Raw genomic sequence first — 12,451 nt, 5'->3', positions numbered from 1 at the left:
GATTCCAGGAAGCCCGGGGCAGAGCAGCTCTGCCTCGGGCTTCCTGTAGTCAGCCGCTGGTCAGTTTCAGCTGGTCAGTTTCAACAGCGGCTGAATCTGGACGCCAGTTCCGACTTACATACAAATTCAACTTAAGTACAAACCTACAGTCCCTATCTTGTACGGAACCCGGGGACTGCCTGTATACATTTTTGTAAACCATTAAGTACATTTAACAGCTCAACTGGAGTTCTATGTTTAAACAGCAGCAACTTGCTATAAAAAAATTTATTTAGAAGAGATTCAAACAAAAACTTTCCTTTAGGTATCTTTTTCATTTTATGTACGTTTTTAAAATGTTGATAAGGGGTGTAAACATGCTGAAAATATTTAGTAATAAGTTAGAGTTCATAGAACAAGTAGAGTCCAGATTATATCCAGGCAAATAGATTTTCCTCGTTAAGGGGATGGGACAACTGGATACCATTTAAAAACCACATCATTTTTGCCACAGTGGTGTGTGTGGTAATAGTATTCATTTATTCTCTGTAGGATGACACTATGGTTACTACAGGTACTGGGGGAAGTATCTTTAATGGTTCCTATTCTATTCTCAAGGATAGAAAGTAACCTTCAAGGATACATATATTTAACTTAAAAAAAGGCTAGTTACTGTTACTATTTCACACTGCTTTTGTGATTTTCATGATGGTATTTTCTTCCCAAAATGATGGATATAATATAACTGAAATTGAAATTAAAGTCCTAGACGAAATCTACAAAGCTAAACTGAGGGTCCTGTTTTTAATTTAGATACCACATGCAAACCCAAATAAAATTGTTGGATCCATTTCTGTTCTTTGACACCGAATTGTATTTTGACATTGTATATTTTACAGGAGTGCACAAAGCAATTGGATGAATTTTAAAAATCCTAAGAATGTACATTGTAAAAGTCAGCACTTTTGTAGGTAAAATATACAAATTATTTAAGCTCAGTAGTTACTAAATTTAAAAATGCAATGAGAATGTTTGTAAATATTTGCAGAAGGCCACCTACTAGTTCATCCATGTTAGGAGAGAGAACTCTCAAAATATTTAAGGATTGCAGCTATGAAGATCATCTCTTTTTGAAAATATGTGATTTTTAGCATACATCTTCTTATTTATAATTCCATATATCTACTGAGACTATGATCAGAATTAACTGCCTTTTTAATCACATTTTTACTTCCTTTGGGCCTATTTAAATTTTAAAAAAAGTTACATTTGAAGTTTGGGTTTGCTTGGCTTGAAAGAAAGCACTGGTGATTGTTCAGAGCATTGTATATAATTATTTTTCTCAATCATTGATAAGCAATAGAAATTATTTCATCATACTATTGAGAGTTTTGAACAGCAGATTGTTAATGGATAATGCTGTAAGAAAGTCATGGGCATGGTTGTGTTGTGTTAAAAAGCTGCCGTTTCCACAACTTTTTATAATTATTGTAAATTTGATTGAGTAGCATTGCAATCTGGTGGGAATGCAACCTGGTGAGTGGATTTGCAACCTGCAAATCTGGCCCAGTCACCTCTTATCATGACCCAGTAGGGCAGTTGGATCAGATTTGGAGATAAGGAGAAGGATCAGGCTGGGGAACCATGCAGGTTTGAGATGGATTCCCAGGAGGCTTGCCCCACTCTCTGCTCTGATTCCATATAGACAGCTGCCACCTGCACTCTATCCAGCTGGACTTCACTCTTGCTTTGCCTAGGACAGCTCAACCTACAAAAGCAGCAGTGCCTGCTCAGTCTTGATTCCTGCTCCTTCCACAGATGGAAGGATGTACGATGGGGTGGGCTCAGGGAGGCCCTAGTAAGTGGGACCAGGTAAGGGCTTGGACGGGTTGCCAGCCCTCCACAGGGCCTTCTGAGATTTCTCAGCATCTTTAGGGCACAAGGGCTCAGGCACCAATACCATGCCCTAGAGACTGAAGAAACTGGGGGGAGGTGACCTTTTTTTTTTTTTTTTTAACTGTAATTGAACTGACTTCCCCAAAATTTCAACTTTAACGAACTGTGGACACAAATTCTGGGGGTGTAGAGGGAAAGAAGCAACAGCACATTACCACTTTCTTAGTGCCTTATTCCTGGAGCATTTGATTTTAACCAAGGAAAAGTTGCTAGTCACAGAGTGCAGGTTCCCATCTGAAATATTACATTAAAACACATCTAAAAATACATTAAATATTTTCTGATTTTATTTTTCGAAGTCAACACTTCTGGTAGTTGTTCCAGGGTTATAATAGAAGTGGTGTACAAAAAAAGGGGAAACCCCAGGATCAGACTCTTTTTTTCCCCCCAGAATTTAGGCTGGTTTTCCATACAGCACAATATTTTATAGTTATGTTCATCTAGCCACATTTGTGCATATATTTCCACTTATTTCAGGCTACAGTGAGGCATGCATATAGCAGGAACATATTTTTATTTACTTTGCAAAATTTGAAAGTAATGCTGACATTTTAAATATAGGGTTAAATTGCATGCTTCTTGCTCTCTTTCATCGTAAAGCAAAAGGGGGGGAGGGAAATCTCACAAAAAGCTACTCTAAGCTTGTATATTTACAGCGGAAACCAGATCAGTATGTTTAACCCATTTTCCTCTACCTGCTTGTTGATGATTAGATGGTCTTCAATAAATAGACCTCAAATAGTGGGTCTTCTGGAAATCTCTGCTGCCACAACATGCATTAACAACATATCAGTCTTCACACAAATTTTCCAGGCTTTTGTGTGTGTTTAGCCAGAATTTTATCATTACATTAACTTTTTTTGTGAAAGAGAATTGGTATAAGACTGATTTCTTTTCTTTTTATTACTGCCGCTTAAGGATGATCTAAAAGTAATTACAATGATTGAGGCATAATGCAATTCAAAATAATTACAGCCCACTGCATATAAAACTAACAAAACTTTCTCTGTTGATTTATTGGTCCTCTTGGCTGGGCATGAATCTGAAATGATGCCTTTGGGAGCAACACTGCAGATAATGTTAGGCCATTTAAAAAAGCAGATTTGTGTAGTCTATCAGGGCAGAGTAATGTTTTTTCCCCTATAGTGAGAAATTGGTTGTTATCATAGATCACAGATACTGCTCAAAGCTCTTATGAAAGATGAATTAATTTCACTAATGCTTTAATGCAAACCTTTCATGGAGAAGGCTGTATGGTGATAACCTTACTGCGGTCTCTCCTTTCTCAATGATGATTTATGTCGTCTTTTAGTAGATGAAACTGCCCGTATTCACAATCCATCTGCTGGCTAAAGGAATCCTATTAACAGGAGATCTGAGGAGAGACTTAATATTGTAAGGTGAAAGATGTGGTATCCCTTTCCCAGGGCATGAATTTTGTTTGCTTGTTTTTGTGGGGAGAGGTACCCTGTTTTAACATTTAGGTACCTCTCAGAGAGCACAGATAATAATCTATATAATCTTTACCCAATTTTTGTGCTGGCTTGCAAAGAGTGGATAACAAGTAGTTTGTTTAAAGTCTAATCTAAGCTCTTTTCTTTAAAAATTGCCGGCAATTGTCTCTGTCTTCCTATCCCTGTCTGTAATTCTTTTCTCAGCTGCATACCTGGAATTCCCTTTTTTCCTAATATAGGCAGACAACATATAAAGACTAGCAAATAATCAAATGATATTCCATTGCAATATATAACTCAGATGGGTGAGGGCATTCAGGACCACATGGTTTTTGTTTATCTTTTCCAGCTGTATTTTTATCTACTATGTTGTTTTAGGCCCTAATCCTGCAAACATTTTCACACATTCTTAACTGAATAAGCTGCATTTCTACCAGTCCCAGAGAGGCCTCTGGCAGATGAGTTCCACTGCAAGAAATTGTCTCTGCTAACAGAAGGAACTGTGTACAGAACATAAGAATGGTCATACTGGGTCAGACCAAAGCTCTATCTCACTCAGTATCCTGTCTTCCAACAGTGGCCAATGACAGGTGCTCCAAACCTCATCTCACTGTCATTTTGGTTTCCGTCCAGTTAATATGATCCACAGTGAAACTGTTCAGAGGGGAAATCATTGGGTGAAGTAATTTCTAGATCTACTCAGAGCATTTCGGTTTGTGTCTCATATGATAGGAATAGAAAGAAAACAGGAATGTGAAACATTCCAAACCTCTTCTCTGTCTCTTGGTGGTCACTCAGTAACGAGTAGGATGTCTTCCTGCCACCCTCCTATTTGTGGATCGGTTGATGGCTTACCAGCCTGATTCTGGAGCCGCAGGTCTTATGGCAGAAGGGGTAGGTGCTGGTGGCTGTTAGGGGAACGCAGGGCAGTTTTTGCTGCTCTTTTCTTCATCTCCATCTCCACCTCTCCTCATCTGCGCTGTGGTGGGACCTCTCAAATTGTGCCACTTCCTCACAAATTACCGCTCTCCACTGGGGACAGTCCTCAGCAAGGTTCTCCCGAGTGTCGACACGGATGCCTCTATCATGCACTTCTATCAAGACAATTTTATGGCTGCTGTCAATGTGAGGTTTATTTACCCATATAATGAATGTGGGGTTGGGTCATTATTTTGTGCAATAATGTGAACGCTGAGGATGCTCACTGTTTTCTTCTTCCATCTTTAGAAATAGTTAATGGACCAAATGTAATTGTATTATTTCAAAATCCATGTTTTTAGAAGTAGAACTCTGAAATGAATAACTAGCATAAATAAATCATATATATTGGTTACTAATATATTATTATTGATCAATATAAATAGATTTGCAATGGACATATAATTATTTAGAAATTATATGATTTAGTATAAAATCAGATGCAAATGCATTTGATTGATCATTTGTTCTATTTATTTTTATTGTGTATAAATTCCCTTATTGAAATATCAGTTTTTTAATTAAATATATTATTAGCAAATTCCCAATCCATGTTAGATATTATTTTTTATTAGATAATTGGTCATGAGAGTGCTACATTAAGAATAAAATTATCAACTGGACTGGAATGCCATGTGGTGCTAGTTTTGCTACCGTTATGTAGATTAACTTCAGAATCTTGAACAATTACTACTAAGTGGTTTTTAAAATTTTAATAATGGAAAATGCTATTTGCCGACTATGTGGATGTTCCAGGTCTGCAGCACTCATGGGAAAATTATAGTTCCATGCAGGTGAACACCTTCTCCACTGGCAGCCCTGCCAATCAGTTTCTCCAAGCCTCCCACTGCCCCCCATCCACCACAATGAACTGTTCAGTGGTATGCAGGAAGCACTGGATGAGTAGCAGGGACAGGAAGAGGCAGAGGTTAGGCATGGGAAGAGGCAAGGCAGGGGTAGGGGGTTGTGGAAAGGGGCAGAGCAGAGATCAAGCATTCCCCAAGATCTGAGTAAGTTGGTGCCTATAGCTACAGGAGCATATTGATCACAAATTTCAATGTAATAATTTGAGAAAAATCATGAATTAAGTGAATTTAAAATTAAGTATTTAAAGCTGAAATAATGCGGTAGTCCCTAGTAGAAGTCATCCTAAAATGTGCAGAATTAAGTTGCTTTTGAAGATCCTAGCGTTACATAACTTACTGTAATTTTAAAATACGTTGCAATAGTGTCCAAAGGCCCAAACAGGTTAGGGACCTCACTGGGCTGTGTGTTGTTCTAACACTCAGGCAAATTAAGAAGATGCAGTCCCTACTCCAAAGAGTTTGTAGCCTAATGATTTCACATCTGCACAGTAGTGCAAAGATTTAGAATCCTTTTAGAATCTATGGCAATCAAAGAAAGGAAAGCCATCATCAGAAACCGCATCCAGATTTTTTCTGAGGAGTTGTAATAATAAGTTGTGCTTTCATACAGCTGGTATTATTACTGATGAATATAAACCACTGAACATACTGTAATATGGAATAACATTTCATACAAATCCCTGCTGGAGGCTTTAAGGAGTTCCTTTGTCTGCAATGATAATATAACCTGAGAGGTATTGATACTGAAGGTCACTTAATGCATCGGCTGTACCTGCAGTTTGTTAGACCTGTTTTCTTCTGTTGTTCAACTGATTCATCTACAAATTTTTTCTCCTCTTCCTCTTTGAACCATGCTGTTCATTTAAGAAGCTGCAATTACAATGCAGTCATTGCCACTTTAATCTATCTTTCCTTCATGCTGCTGCTTTGTATGGTTGAATAAACCCTTGCTGGGCCACTATTTAATTTGATATGGTCCCTCACAGTAGAATGATGGAGAAAAGATGAATTAAGGCTCTGTGCTAGTCATTATCAATCATGGTTTGTGTTCATTACTTATTGCTCACGGTGCATTTTGACATTAGCCCTCTATAACCTCTCTCTTCATGTTAATGTTGTCTCGAGGTCCTTTTACCCCATGTAGCTGAGATTATTTATGTAGGTGGTGTTTCTAGAGGGTTTTAAAAGGTCAACACAATCTCCCTGGGAACCCTCTTCACAAAGAGAAAGCTTACACAATGTAACTGCAAATTTTAGGAATGTGTGGTGTTTAAAATTCAGAGTTTTCAGATTTTAAATTTCATTTATTACCATGAACATTCGAAAAAGTGAGATCAAGTATGTGCTGCTGTGCTCAAAACCAATACTCTCTGCACTAGTGTAAGAAACCCTTGGCTACCCTAAACATCTATATTTGGACCCTAAGATGGCATAGCAACTAATATGCAAATACTTTGTCATATTTGTAAATTTGATAATAGATATATTTTTATAATAGGGAACATTGTATAGATCCTAATTAGACCTGTATGCATATCTGCAAATACTTGTGCATCCATTCACCACCCTAATTACTCCAAATCTAAAGCAGTTGTTGCAGGTCTATTATTTTACATAGACACATGCATAACTTTTTCATCTAAACTGGATTTTATTTAATCTAGTTCCAAGATGGAAGAATCCAATATAATCTATTGTGGTAAAATACCCTTTGCTATCCAATTTTTAAAATATCCATGTTCTCCTTCTCCCTTCTATATTTTCCTGAGATTCAAGTCCCACACTGAGTGCCAATTACCAACACATAGACATGGCTGAGAGGAAAAAGCTCAGGAAATCAGGTTACCTTGATTAATACAAGTGTCCTGGTCACATCCCGATGGAATTGGATGGGACCCTTCTATGGATGTTGCCTCTTGAAAGTCCAGATTGGCTGCTGTTAGCTAAAGGTGTAGCTGGTTTGAAAGGATATTGATGAAATAATGTCCCGAGAGTTATTCAGAGGAGTTTTTGCAGTATTAATTTCTATCAAAACATTTTATTCCAGTTCTGGCTGTGTTTGCTTTGGTCCAATCTGCTGCCAGGAGTGCACAAAATTCAGTTGCAATGTTAGTGTTTCTTAAGTGAATGCCTGAAGTTTTGTTTCTTTAAAATGAAAAACCTGCTCCATTGTAAAATGAGGCTTTAAATAACAGACTACAGAAGACTTAGTTTGAGTGTTGTTCTGGGGGCTCTGTACAATGTTCTCAGCCAAACAACATTGAATATTTGGAAGATTACTGGTAGCACATGGTAGCTTTGCTTGATAAAGACATTTAATCCTGAAGTCTCTGGTGAAATCCTGGTCCTATTTAAGTCAATGAAATTTTTGCCATTGACTTCAGTGATACCAAGATTGCACTCAGTTGTAGTTATCACAAAGCTTTCTGAGATGATGCATTCTGGCCGTGGTGTCCAACCAGTTCTGAAGCAGTAGCCCCTATAGTGGCTACTGCTATAATGAACTAGCCACACTCAACCAGCCAAATAGCTACATATGGCTAGTGGCTAATGTGTTGGACACCACAACATTATGGGATGTATTAGACCCCTACATGAATATCTGTAAAGAATTCAGTTTTTAAAACCAGATAGCTAGGTAATTGATACTAACATTTGATAGTCTCAAATCCAGAGTTATTTTGAAATCTATGAACTATTTATAAAGTTCTTGTCTTTAGGAGATCTGTGTTCTTTCAAGATACAGTTATTCAGGCAGTAAAGGCAGCAATTGTGTTAATGTAGATGACGATGTTGAGATATATAAGAGTGGCATTGACCCAGCTCTCTGGAACCAGGCTGAATGCAATTGTAAGAAGGTTCTCTACTCATTGCAGATGCATCTTCTTTTGGCTGCATCATAGGACTTGCTCTACCCATTTCTGTCTCTCATTTTCACTGTGTCCCCTCTTGTTTTTCATTAGTCTTGGTGCTTCATCTTCCTGGCTTTGGCCTCCAGCCTTGTCCCTATAATGCCTCTGCCTTCACGAGGAGTAAGTGCCTAGTCCGAACTACCTAGTCCGTGCCGCGTGTAGCCGCGAACATTTAATGCACTATAATGTACTAGCGGACATTTAAAAATGGCGGCGCCCGGCGAGATGCAAATGAAGCCCAGGAAATTCAAATCCTGGGCTTCATTTGCAACTCCGGTTGCCTACATTACCACCGTAGTTTGAACTAGGGTAGTAGTGTAGACATACCCTCAGAGAACTAAGCGGGAGGAATTATAGGAAGCAGCATAGGCACCTGTCCTATCAGAAGTAGAGCCTCAAGTACAGAGCTCTGTGAGAGAAGCTACCAAAGTCCCTTAGGAGGAGGAATAGTGGGAACATGCTAGGAAAAAGGACTCTCAGGGGGGAAATCTCTGGGTGCCCAGCTAACAGAGGAAAGAATGATTCTGTAGGGCTCGTGAATAGGAGTAAATGGCGGGGAACTTCCTTGGATGGTGAACTAGCAGAGGTCTTCAGGGAAAGCAGCGTGACCGTCAGAAATCTGTAACACAGATTTAAAATTAGCCCTGAAATAGTTGAGACCTGCACGCACAGAAAGTGGGCTGAAGAGTAGTCTAAGAAGAGCAGAATTTTTTGAGTGTTTTGATTGGACTCCTGATAAGACTTTCTTTATCCTGGAAAAGGTTAGATTTATACAGTGACTTGGCTGAAGTCATGTCAGCACCAAACTGAGTGGAGAAAGCCTCAAAGACCTACCTCAGAAGGGACACTGAGGCAGAGAAATAGCAGGGTCGTGACACGTTCATGAGGGCCATTCTGAAGGTAGTGACCCTCTTACAATCCACTTTGACAAAAGAAACATCATAGATGTTTCATTAATTATAAAGAGAATAATACATCCTACTCAATCTGCCTTGGGACAGTGAGAAAATCATTATATTGACGCTGAAAAATGAAATTGAAGCATCATTCAGTTTTACTTCAGTTTTACTGAAAGGAATTTTTTTTGTAGCTAGTATGAACATAATTATAATCTAAATAGATTCAAAGAATTCAGTTGGCAAAGAATAAAGTAGTAGTATGATTTATCACCAGTCTTAATTGAAATGGAATCTGTGGCTCCTGTAGTTAGATTAAAATTCAAATACAATGATTTCAAATTACTGTATATTTGAGAGAACAAAAAAAGCAGTCATGTAGCACGTTAAACACTAACAAGATAGTTTACAGGCAGTCCCCGAGTTACGCGGATCCGCAGTTACTTATGTCGGATCCGCAGTTACGAACGGGGCTTTTCTCGCCCCGGAGGACGGGAGCGGCGGGGCGCCCAGATGAGCCGCGGTCCTCCCGCCCGCATTCTCTGGGGCGAGAAAAGCTGCTCCCCGTCTCCTTGGTCTGCTGGTCAGACCAGGGAGATGCGGAGCAAAGCCGCGGAGGATGCCCGCAGCGGGACAGCCCAGGCACGCCGCGGCTGAATCAGGATGCCTGGGGCAGAGCAGCTGGGGTGCTGCTGGGTTGCTCCAGTAGCGCCAAGGAGCTGCTCTGCCCCAGGCGTCCCCAAGTCAGCCGCTGCTGAAACTGACCAGCGGCTGACTACAGTAAACCTGAGGCAGAGTTGCTCTGCCTCCGGCTTCCTGGAATCAGCCACTGATCAGTTTCAGCAGCAGCTGACTTGGGGACGCCTGGGGTTCTTAAGTTGAATCTGTATGTAAGTCAGAACTGGCATCCAGATTCAGCCGCTGTTGAAACTGATCAGTTTCAGCAGCGGCTGAATCTGGACGCCAGTTCTGACTTACATACAGATTCTACTTAAGAACAAACCTATAGTCCCTATCTTGTACGTAACCTGGGGACTGCCTGTATTAGGTGATAAGCTTTCATGGGGCAGACCCACTTCTTCAAATCAACTTTTGTCTATCTGTCTAGTCAAGAACTCCCCATAAATGGTAAGATTTAGGACTACCAAATTTCGTATTCAGCTTTCTTTTATCATAACTTAAACCAAAGTAAGAGTTTGGATTCCTAGGGAAACGGGATGTGCCTGGAATTGGATTGCTTCTCATAAAACCATACAGAAAAGAGACAGAATCACCAAGCAGGTGAAAGGGGATGTCTGGGGGCATCCCCCAATCTGAAACTGCTCCATACCCGAGCATCTCAATCCCCCAGGCCCTCTTTATTTGTATAGGAACATTGTTGGCTGTTCCTCCTTATCAGGGAGTGAAGGGAAAGTGCACAATTTCATGCATTCCTCACTATAACTGGGGAACTCAGGGGTCAGATGAGCTTGGACCTGCCTCAGCTGGGGGACGTGACCCATCCCCCAGCTGTGCGTGCTGCAGCCGCAGCAGCCATGGAGAGGTGTTTCTCAATCTGGTTCCAAACTGCTGTGGTGAGAAATGGCTGGGGTAGTCCCCTCTTGCTGGGGCAGCCTGCATACTGAAACCGTCATCCCCAGACCCACCCCAGAGTAATGATTTTAAATTATTTAATATGTACATTTTCATTTTATTTTCCAGAAAACAAAAATTAATTGAGTTAAGGACCAGAGCAACACTGGGTAAATCTTCAGGTGGAAAATATCTAAGTAAACCTTATTCCATACTGATGGTTTTCTAGTAAATATTTACAACCCTGAAAAAGCTTTCACAAATTAGATATCTTAGTATCCATCAGGATAAAGAAGAACTCTTCAAAGCTAATTTTATTAACATATTTACAAAAGCTATCAATGGACTAGAAAAGTGGTCTGGAATGCCACACTGCTAGCTGAAATTATGGAGACATAATTCAAGTTATAAAAAAAAAATAGAAGAACAATTTTCATCGTGCAATGTGTCCATATTAGCAAATATAAACATTGAGACTTTGGATAAAACACTGTATTGTTAGGCAGTGTTCTTGAAGTTGTTACTATTTTCAGTTGAACATTTCCTTGTTTTTCCAGTTGCTGAATCAATATAAAGCTGACGAAACTATATGAAATGTATGAGGATGCCATCAATTCTCCCTAGCATGTTTCATCCAAAACTGTTCTTTAGTTAATCTGCTTATTTGAGATCTGTTCAACAGATGGGATTGTTGAATTCAGATCTTGTATATATGTATTTTAAAAGAATACTGTCAAAGACTGTAGACTAGAAAGTGGATTCACTTTTTTTCTCTTACAATTATGTAGATTATATAAATGTATATTTTTTCCAAAACAAATGCTTAAATAGTCTTTTACTTTGAACAAAGTACTGGGAACTTGTGTTAAAAGAAAAGATTCCTATAAGTTGAACCTCTGTAGTCCGGCACCCCCAAGACCTAACCAGTGCTGAACTATGGCAAGTCAATATTGTCTAGCAGCATTATCAACACTTTCATTGCTTACTAGGCTCTTTAGGAATAAATTATAGCTAAGTAACAGCCCAGAGCACTGAGAGCCAGGACTGGTGGCTGTGAACAAATTTTATGAGCCCAGAGGAAACTTGGCAACACCCATGCTAAGTGGACATCTGGCTAATTAAAATCATGCCAGACCACAGATGTTGCCAGACCAGAGAATGCCAAACTAGAGAGGTACAACCTGTATAAAGAAGTAGTTTTCACCTTCTAGCTACTAAGTTCTAGTTATTATTTAGTCAATACAGTAAATATTTTAAATGTATCTCTGTAAACTGCTTTGAGTATAAGGAGGATTTTGTTGGAGTTGAGGGGACCTTAGTAAAGGGACCGTGTAATATTTTCATTCTTCTTATTGGTTACTGTTGGTTTATTGCCACAAGAATTAGGGAGGTAATATTTTTAAATGATCGAATTGCCAGGAGGGCAGACATACTGTCAAAGAGAAGAACGTAAGAAGTGGTGCTCATCTGACAGATAATGAGCAAGTAGTCTGCTTTGACTTTATGTATGCACTGTTGTAGACATATTTGTCCTGGATATTAGGGAGACAAGGTGGGTGAGGTAACATATTTTATGGGACCATCTGTGGTTGATGAGAGAGACAAGCTTTTGAGTTGCCCAGAGCTCTTCTTCAAGTCTGGGGAAGGTACTCAGATGGTCACAGCTAAATACAAGTTCCCATAAATAGCTTAGTGTAAGTAGTTAGCCTATATTCTGTGAGACTATTCAAGGGAAAGTAGATCATTAACACCCTGTAGTCGTCATGGGGCAAAAAGGGAAGGTTAGTGATTACAATTTTTGTAGTATGTCATAAATCCAGTGTCTTTATTAAGACTGT

General features: G+C 39.4%; 1 protein-coding gene across 2 annotated transcripts in view; it reads left to right on the top strand.

Annotated features, from left to right (window-relative positions):
- INPP5A (inositol polyphosphate-5-phosphatase A) overlaps positions 1-12,451 on the top strand; it is a 431,202-nt gene that overhangs the window by 271,221 nt on the left and 147,530 nt on the right. The window lies entirely within an intron of this gene.

The sequence above is a fragment of the Pelodiscus sinensis genome, chromosome 8 (assembly GCF_052426305.1).
Source record: "Pelodiscus sinensis isolate ZL-2025 chromosome 8, ASM5242630v1, whole genome shotgun sequence".
In the NCBI taxonomy this organism is placed as follows: Eukaryota; Metazoa; Chordata; order Testudines; family Trionychidae; genus Pelodiscus; species Pelodiscus sinensis.
This window is presented reverse-complemented; position numbering and strand designations above follow the sequence as displayed.